Source organism: Coregonus lavaretus (assembly GCF_964263955.1).
Source record: "Coregonus lavaretus genome assembly, chromosome: 6".
Lineage (NCBI taxonomy): Eukaryota > Metazoa > Chordata > Actinopteri > Salmoniformes > Salmonidae > Coregonus > Coregonus lavaretus.
This window is the reverse complement of record NC_139993.1, coordinates 3,216,838-3,226,729: the sequence shown is the minus strand read 5'-3', so window position 1 is coordinate 3,226,729 and position 9,892 is coordinate 3,216,838. Positions and strand designations below refer to the sequence as shown.

General features: G+C 40.0%; 1 long non-coding RNA gene across 1 annotated transcript; it reads right to left on the bottom strand.

Moving 5' to 3' along the window:
* Nucleotides 1–354: 354 nt before the first annotated feature.
* On the bottom strand, nt 355–2,971 carry LOC311130410. Its single transcript, XR_014613350.1, has 3 exons — nt 2,898–2,971; nt 1,336–1,548; nt 355–1,042 (listed from the first exon to the last, which is right to left on the bottom strand). It is a non-coding gene; the product is annotated as an uncharacterized lncRNA (long non-coding RNA).
* Between the last annotated feature and the right edge of the window lie 6,921 nt (nt 2,972–9,892).

Below are 9,892 nucleotides of genomic sequence, written 5' to 3'. Positions count from 1 at the left end.
CTTCAAATCATTATACAGCATGACAGACAAACACAGTTGGTTTCTGTTTTTCTAGTTGAGTAATATTGTTTTCTTGGCGATATTTAAGGTGATTAAAATTGACTGATGATCTCCAAGAAGGCAGAGAGATGGGGAGAGTGGAATGCTGTGACCCAAAAGGGTGGATTAGTTTGTATGGTTTCTTTCCAGAATTGTAGGGTTGGTGGACAGAGCCATGTGCTTGAAAGTAGTTGTCTGGTGTATTGTTCATTCATTATGATGCATGAATCTACTGTTTCTCAATCCTGGTCCTAGGGACCCAAACGGGTGCACATTTCAGTTTTTACCCTAGCACTAACACACTTGATTCAACTAATCATCAAACCTTTAGTTGGGAAACACTGCATGCATCTAACATTCTAGTTCACATGGTTTTTAAATCCAGTGTAATGAGGAAATGTGCAGATTTCTTCTCTGCTATATGTATTTGTGCTCCCTGTATGTGTCTTGCACCATCACCCTGTATGCTTAAAATAACGTGACTACAACCTTAGAAATAAAACTTTGATTACAATCTTGTGGTGTTGACCTTTGTTAAAATTAGTATGAGTATGTAGGATATCTGGTGGCAACCCCAATCATGTAATGTAATCCCACACACACTCCTAATATCTTACAGAACACATTTTCTCAGTAAGGTAACATTTATTATTTGGTCAAAAACCTACAGTGATTATATTGCTGATTTCGACCATACACTCAGCACTTTTTCACATATCTGTGATTTTTTCCATTTATTTGTAATCAATAATTTGTATGTAGTTTAATCTGTGTGTATTGTCACTTTCTACTTGGAAGCCAGTGAAATCGAGGTTCTGAGGAAGAGGGGTCTTCTTAAAGGTGTCTTCCAGGATAAGGATGGATTCGCCCTTGAGTTGACTCCCCTTGATGAGGTCACAGAGAGCCATCTTCTCTGCCTTGTAGTAGAGACCTACTCTGCCACCTGTTATGTTGGCTATGGTGATGCTGGGTGCGACAGTTTTCCTGGGAGTTTTTTGTTAACCTAAGGGAACGAGAGAGAGAGAGCCATTGGACAGTGCTGAAATAAATGTGGTTGTCAGTATTAGAAGTTTGCTGAGAACACTGCTATGAGCAACAATAAACAATTTTCTATTTGTATCTATATTTACGCTGGTGCTGGAACTGAGCTGTGAAATGTAATTACTTTATGCTTTGAAATGTCTAATATCAATGTGTGTTATATTCCCATGTTGAATGGCCACAAAACAATAAAATATGAATGTATTTATTATTCATTCATATATAGATTCCCTCCCGCTGGATAGGGTTACATACCGGTATGACTGGGTTTATTGGTCTGGCTGCCAAAGGAAATATTGCCGCTCACAGCGCCTGATATGTTTTGGCCTGATATGGTTTGGCCTGATATGGATTGGCCTGATTTGTCTTGGCATGATATGTCTTGGCCTGGTTTTGTAGGACATTTGGCAACAGGTTTTTCTTTATTGCAGTCATTTTGGCTGTTGGTATGTGAAGCACAATCCATTGCTGCAACGATAGAGAAAAGAGAGGGGGAGAGAAAGAGGATAATTAAGGGTTAAGTTGATTAAATTCAGTGGTGGAAAAATTACCCAATTGTCTTGAGTAAAAGTAAAGAAACCTTAATAGAAAATGACTCAGTTCAAAGTCATCCAGTAAAATACTACTTGAGTAAAAGTATTTGGTTTTAAATATCCTGAAGTATCAAAAGTAAATGTAATTGCTCAAATATACGTATGTATCAAAAGTAAAATTCAATTCAAATTCCTCATATTAAGCAAACCAAATGGCACCATTTTGTTATTTTAATTTACAGATAGCCAGGGGCACACTCCAACACTCAGAAAACATTTACAAACGAAGCATGTGTGTTTATTGAGTCCGCCAGATCAGAGGGAGCAGGATGTTCTCTTGACAAGTGTATGAGTTTGACAATTTTCCTGTCCTGCTAAGCGTTCCAAATGTAGCTAGTACTTTTGGGTGTCAAGTAAAAGTTGTCAAAATAAATGAATAGTAAAGTACAGATAACCCAAAAAATGTCTTAAGTAGTACTTTAAAGTATTTTTACTTAAGTACTTTATACCACTGATTCAATTAAATAATATTCCTCATCCAAACTGTCCACATAAAGCACAGATCTCGATAAGCAAAGTTTATCTCTGCAATTTATCATTATTTCTCACCATTGCACTAAGTGGCATTGCATGTATTTTGCGATGTCTTGGTCCTTATGCTAATTGTAAGTCTTTAAACGATTTGGCAGGGTTTATCACTTTGTGACTGTGGTAACTAGTGACGACCGTTAGAAAGCACTATTCGGTGTTTAAAATGAAAAGGCACCTGCAAAAAAAAATTGTTTATATACTTTGTTGTGCTGTTACATTTGTATCTTTGTTTCATGTCCAATGTGTTATATATCATTTGTGTTGTGTGAACCAAAGCTCTGCTTGTTAAGTAATATCGACCAATATCTTTCAACTCTGCCAAATGATCACTATTTAATAATAATAATAATATGCCATTTAACAGACGCTTTTATCCAAAGCGTCTTACAGTCATGCGTGCATACATTTTTCTTTGTGTATGGGTGGTCCCGGGGATCGAACCCACTACCTTGGCGTTACAAGCGCCATGCTCTACCAGCTGAGCTACAGAGTAACTGTTCCAGCCATGAGACACACATCTGTTCAAGCTGCCAAATTGTATCTGGAGTTCAATATATTTTATTGTGTCGGAACCTAATACAGTTACTACATGATTCCATATGTGTTATTTCATCGTTTTGATGTCTTCCCTATTATTCTACAATGTAAAAAATAAAGAAAACCTAAAGCATGTATTTCAAATAATGTATTTACCTGTGTCTGTGTGTTCTTCCTCGGTGCAGTGGCGCGCTTGAAGGTTGTAGTAATCAGGTGTTCTAGTGCAGAGTGGAGAGATGTCTCTGCTTTTATAGGGTAGCGCTGACAGAGAGAGGAAGGGTGGGTGGGGAGTCCATTCCAGGTAAATGTTGCCCAATCCATTCCAGGTAAATGTTGATGTTCCAGAGAACTGAAGAGGAGGACTCAGTTCCAGAGAAGCTACGTGGGTGTCACAAGAGCAATACATTTAGATAAGTCAAGCACTAAAACGTATTTCATCTCAAAGGGCCATATCTTTAACTACCCACTGACAGGTAAATCACTGACAATCAATGGAGTTTGATGATCAGCCTAAGAATGAAAAAATTAGCAACCATGTGAGAGTCTCTGAGTTGCTATCTATGTGCAGTGGTTCACTTGCTTGTTAAAACTGATCTCAGATCAGCTGGAAGCCTGAAAATCTATGTGCATTGGTTCTCCTGATGCTGTCTCAGGTCCAGTTTGCATTGGAAGAAGAAGCAGCGGGGTCAGTGGTAGGGCTGGTTGCCATTGTGCTGACAGCTGCTAGTGATGAGGTTGGAGCTCTGGCTGAAGGCTTTGCCACACACCTGGCATGCATGGAGCATCTTACCTGGGATAAGAGGGCAGAGGGGACATACTGTATTAAAGGGGAAGTTCACTATTTTTTACTAAGTTAAAGGGGCAGTGCAGTCAAAAATGGAATTTCAGCCTGTTTAGGTGGGATGGAGTTTTTGTCCCACAGTATGCCTGCACAATCTGATCTGATTATTCTGACCATTCATCTTCTATTTTCATGTGTCATCCTACGTTGAAAAGCGGGGTAGGCTCTAGAGCAGTGGTGTGAAACTTATTTTGCCCCATGGGCAGCATTCGGTCTTCAACGAGGTCCGGAGGGCAGCACTGAAAATGGGTTACATTTTAGTTTGGGGAATTTTCCATAATTCCTGACTGTCATTTTGGTGATTATTAGCAAGCTAGACACAATCAAGAAACTGTATGAATATACAGTGCATTTGGAAAGTATTCAGACAAGGACCCTTTTCCCCATTTTGTTACGTTACAGCCTTATTCTAAAATGGATGAAATTATTTTTCTTCCTCATCAATCTACACACAATACCCCACAATGACAAAGCGAAAACTGGTTTTTAGATATTTTTGCTAATGTATTACAAATAAAAAACATAAGTATTCAGACCCTTTTCTATGAGACTCGTAATTAAGCTCAGGTGCATACTGTTTCCGTTGATCATCCTTGAGATGTTTCTACAGCTTGGTTGGAGTCCACCTGTGGTACATTCAATTGATTGGACATTATTTGGAAAAGCACACACCAGTCTATATCTGTCTATATAAGGTCCCACAGGTGAGAGTGCAGAGCAAAAACCAAGCCATGAGGTCAAAGGAATTGTAAGTGGAGCTCCGAAACAGGATTGTGTCGAGGCACAGATCTGGGGAAGGGTACCAAAACATTTATGCAGCATTGAAGGTCCCCAAGAACACAGTGGCCTCCATCATTCTTAAATGGACGAAGTTTGGAACCACCAAGACTCTTCCTAGAGCTGGCCGCCCGGCCAAACTGAGCAATCGGGGGAGAAAGGCCTTGGTCAGGGAGGTGACCAAGAACCCGATGGTCACTCTGACAGACTTCTAGAGTTCCTCTTTGGAGGTGGGAGAACCTTCCAGAGGGACAACGACATCTGCAGCACTCCACCAATTAGGCCTTAATGGTAGAGTGGCCAGACGATGATTCATTTAAGATTACACAGTGTCCACTGTGTAGAATTTCACGACAAGTGGCTTCGGGACAAAGTTGTAGTTCTAAAAACTTTTTTTGCTTTAACATTATGGGGTATTGTGTGTACTTTCCGAAAACACTGTATATGGGTCATTTTAACAATTAGGATTTGTTATCTTTAATGGTTCTGATAAATTAGACATTGTTGCGAACTGTTGGCATATAGGCCTTGATAAATGCACACATATTTGTTTATGGCCAGTAGTAGGGTTGGTTGCCACTGTGCTGAAGGCTGTGAGTGAAGAGGTTGGAGCTCTGGCTGAAGGCTTTGCCACACACCTGGCACGCATGGGGCTTCTCATCTGGGATAGAAAAACAGAGAGGACATACTGTATTAAAGGGGAAGTTCACTATTTTATAAGTTAAAGGGGCAGTGCAGTCAAATATGTGATTTTCCTTCCACATTATATTGTCACACTATATCAAAATAAAAATAACCCTCTGAGATTGTGAAAATTAGGATAATGCCTTTTTAGTGGAGGAGCTTTCAGCCTCTTCAGGTGGGATGGAGTTTTTATCCCACAGTATGACATCACAATCTAATCTGATTTTTCTGATCAATTTTTATTTTTTTATTTTATTTCACCTTTATTTAACCAGGTAAGCCAGTTGAGAACAAGTTCTCATTTACAACTGCGACCTGGCCAAGATAAAGCAAAGCAATGCGATAAAAACAACAACACAGAGTTATATATGGGGTAAAACAAAACATAAAGTCAAAAATACAACAGAAAATATATATAGAGTGTGTGCAAATGTAGCAAGTTATGGAGGTAAGGCAATAAATAGGCTATAGTGCAAAATAATTACAATTAGTATTAACACTGGAATGATAGATGTGCAAGAGATTATGTGCAAATAGAGATACTGGGGTGCAAATGAGCTAAATAAATAACAATATAGGGATGAGGTAGTTGGGTGGGCTAATTTCGGATGGGCTGTGTACAGGTGAAGTGATCGGTAAGGTGCTCTGACAACTGATGCTTAAAGTCTCCAGCTTCAGAGATTTTTACAATTGCAATGATCAGTCATCTTCTATTTTAATATGTGTCCTCCTATGTTGAAGGTGTAAGCAGGGTAGGCTCTAGAGCCGTGGTGTCAAACTCATTATGCCCCAGGGGTAGCCTTCGGTCTTCAATGAGACATGGAGGGCCGCTCAGAAAATGGGTAAGATTGTAGTTTGGGGAATTTTCCATGATCCCTGACTGTCTAGATTTCATTTCGGTGATTATTAGCGAGCTAGACACAGTCAAGAAACTGTATGAATGTACATAGGTCCATTGTCATTTCTACACAGTTTTGATTTGTGTTTAGTCCTTTTAAAGTATATTGAGGCTCAGGGAAATAAATTAAACAAAATATTTGGAGTTATTGACATTTTCCAGGTATTTCCGCAGCGCTTAATGCCCTGCCAGGTTGACCCTCCGGCTGGACATTTTGACTGTGACCATGACAAAGACAAGATCTCTATTCCAATAGAATACATGTTGACTCACCTGTATGAATGAAGGTGTGTTTCTTCATGTCAAACTTCTGGGGAAATTAGTTTAGCAGGTGGGTGGATAGGGTACTTAAACACTTCCCACACACACCTTACAGCCAAACGTACGCTCCTGAAACACGAGAACACATCATACTATATAGGCTACATATTTTGTGGAACATTTTATTTAGTGGGTTTTCACATTGATTTCAATCACAGTTTCATGTGAAGTATAATAATATATTTATTTTTTACAAACACACCAAACAAAACAAACTAATATACAGTGTTGTGAAAAAGCATTTGCCCCCTTTCTGATTTTGTCTACTTTTGCATATTTTTTATACTGAATGTTATCTTTTTGATACTGAATGTTATCAGATCTTCAACCAAAACCTAATATTATATAAATGGAACCTGAGTTTACAAATAACAAAAAAAAGGTACAGTTATTTTATTTATTTTATTAACAAAGTTATGCAACACCCAATTCCCCTGTGTGAAAAAGTAATTGCCCCCTTACACTCAATGACTGGTTGCACTTTTATAGGGTAGCGCTGACAGAGAGAGTGAGGGTGGGTTGGGATCACCCTCAAACAATGTTCTACTTTTACCCCTATTGTAAGTTTTAAAAATAAACAAAACAAACATTTATCCTTGTTGGAAGGCATTGTTTGCATTTTAGTCTACCCTAACAATGTTACTCTTAATATTTATTACCAATTTCTGTAGGATATTCACTTTCTGCTTCACACTCATTAAATGTCTATTATTTTGAGATGAATATGTAATGCGCTGAAATGATCAAATACATCGGCCAATTCAGAACGGGAGAGAGGGAGCTTCCTTTTTAAATGTAGCTGTCAACACTAGAGTTTCTTTCAGGGATCAACATTTCTTATAACTGGGCTAGCACTGCATATAAGTCTACTGTTATTGGAGTGTTCTGTCCATGATGAGTCTGGCTCCTGAAACAGGATAGACTGGGAAACAGTGTCAGACCCCCACTCCTCCTGGGGGAGTGGTTCAATTTGCCTGCTTACTGATTGGTTTAATATCCCATCGTTTGGGATATCAACTAAAACTCCACCTGGGGTACAATACATTGTAGCAATAAGTTTAGTTAACAAGTCTCTACCTAACAAGTTACACAGTTGGGTGGGTGAATACAGAAAATCATTTTCAACATTAATAGGTCCTATGGAATAGGACATGGGTTTTGTTTCAAAATGTATTACCAGGTAACAGGAAATCCCATACGTGTTAGCACCTGTATCTACCAACATAGGAATTTCCTTCCCCTATATGTTTACCATAATATTTGGGGCAGATTGGTCTCCTTTTACATGAGGGCATTGCTGTATCAAAGATGTTGTTTCCCCTGAGGGGCGTCCCTATTGTGGCTGGTTACTATCAACCTTTGTACCCTTCAACTGCTGCTCCATATAATATATACAAATAAATAGTAATAGCAACTTGGATGGTAGAGGAAACACTAGGGTGGGATCAGTGGTAGCTGAAAGAAGTTGAGGTGTGGAGTCCAGTTTTCGTTGTAGGTTTGAATTTTGTCTTTGGTGGATGCTGTAATTTTTTCATTGTGATGTGGTCTGTGAGAAGGTTAACTCGTTGACAAAATAGACTGTTCGTTTCTGTTTTTGTAGTTGAGTAATATTGTTTTCTTGGCAATATTTAAGGCGATTAAAATGGACTGATGATCTCCAAGAAGGCAGAAGGATGGGGAGAGTGGAATGCTGTGACCCAAAAGGGTGGATTAGTTTGTGTATGGTTTCTTTCCAGAATTGTAGGGTGGGTGGACAGAGTTTCTCAGTCCTGGTCCAAGGGACCCAAAGGGGTGCACATTTTTGTTTTTGTCCTAGCACTAACACACTTGATTCAACTCATCATCACTCATGTGTGTTGGAAAACACTGCATTTACAGTGCATTCGGAAAGTATTCAGACCCCTTGACTTTTTCCACATTTTGTAACATTACAGCCTTATTCTAAAATGGATTAAATAGTTTTTTCCCTCATCAATTTACACACAATATCCCATAATGACAAAGCCATTTTTTGTTGTAATTGTTGCAAATGTATTACAACTAATAAACGGAAATATCAGATTTACATAAGTATTCAGACCCTTTACTCAGTACCTTGTTGAAACACCTTTGGCAGCAATTACAGTCTCGTATTCTTGGGTATGACGCTACAAGCTTGGCACACCTGTACTGGGGGAGTTTCTCCCTTTCTTCTCTGCAGATCCTCTCAAGCTCTGTCAGGTTTGATGGGGAGCGTCGCTGCACAGCTATTTTCAGGTCTCTACAGAAATGTTTGATCGGGTTCAAATTCAGGCTCTGGCTGGGCCAATCAAGGACATTCAGAGACTTGTCCCAAAGCGACTCCTGCGTTGTCTTGGCTGTGTGCTTAGGGTCGTTGTACTGTTGGAAGGTGAACCTTTGCCCCAGTCTGAGGTCCTGAATGCTCTGGAGCAGGTTTTCATCAAGGATCTCTCTGTACTTTGCTCCGTTCATCTTTCCCTCGATCTTGACTAGTCTCCCAGTCCCTGCCACTGAAAAACATCCCCACAGCATGATGCTGCCACCACCATGCTTCACGGTAAGGATGGTGCCAGCTTTCCTCCAGACGTGACGCTTGGCATTGAGGCCAAAGAGTTACATCTTGGATTCATCAGACCAGAGAATCTTGTTTCTCATGGTCGGAGAGTCGTTTAGATGTCTTTTGGCAAACTCCAAGTGGGCTGTCATGTGCCTTTCACTCTACCATAAAGGCCTGATTGGTTGAGTGCTGCAGAGATGGTTATCTTTCTGGAAGGCTCTCCCATTTCTTTGGCATTGTGTTGCGTGACAAAAAGGCACATTTTAGAGTGGCCTTTTATTGTCCCCAGAAAAGTGCACCTGTGTAATGATCATGCTGTTTAAGCCACACCTGTCAGGTGGATGGATTATCTTGACAAAGGATCAAATGCTCACTAATAGGGACATAAACAAATTTGTAAATCTATTTTTCAGCTCATGAAACATGGGACCAGCACTTTACATGTTGCGTTTATATTTTTGTTCAGTGTAAATTGGATTGGAGTGTTTCAGACATATTTTCAGATATGACCGTATGATGACACTGAAAAAACACAAATATATATGTAGGCAAAGTGTATATTCGGGATTCGACTACAGTCAAGGTAAATGTTTGTTAGAATTTTGAGTGGAGCATCCATCCCTTCATCCATCCCCAGCTTCTATTCAGCTTGTGCAGTGGTGCCCCTTATAATGAAAAAATTAACTGGGGTCAGCTGTGATCATGTGATGGTCTCTGAGTTGCTATGTATGTACAGCGGTTCTCCCGATTTTTGGAAACTGAGCTCAGATCAACTCTTAGCCAGGGTCTTAGCCTGAAGGTCTATGCACAGTGGTTCTCCTGGTGCTGTCTCAGGTCCAGTTTGCGCTGGAAGCCGTAGAGGCAGCGAGGGCAGCGGTTGGGCTGGTTGCTACTGTGCTGACGGCTGTGGGTGATGACGTTGGAGCTCTGGCTGAAGGCTTTGCCACACTGAGGCACACATGGGGGGATAGCAGGGCAGAGGGGACATACTGTATTAAAGGGGAAGTTCACTCTTTTATAACAAGGTTAGCAGTTCCTCACCCTGAAAGTAGTCTATGGACCATATAAATATA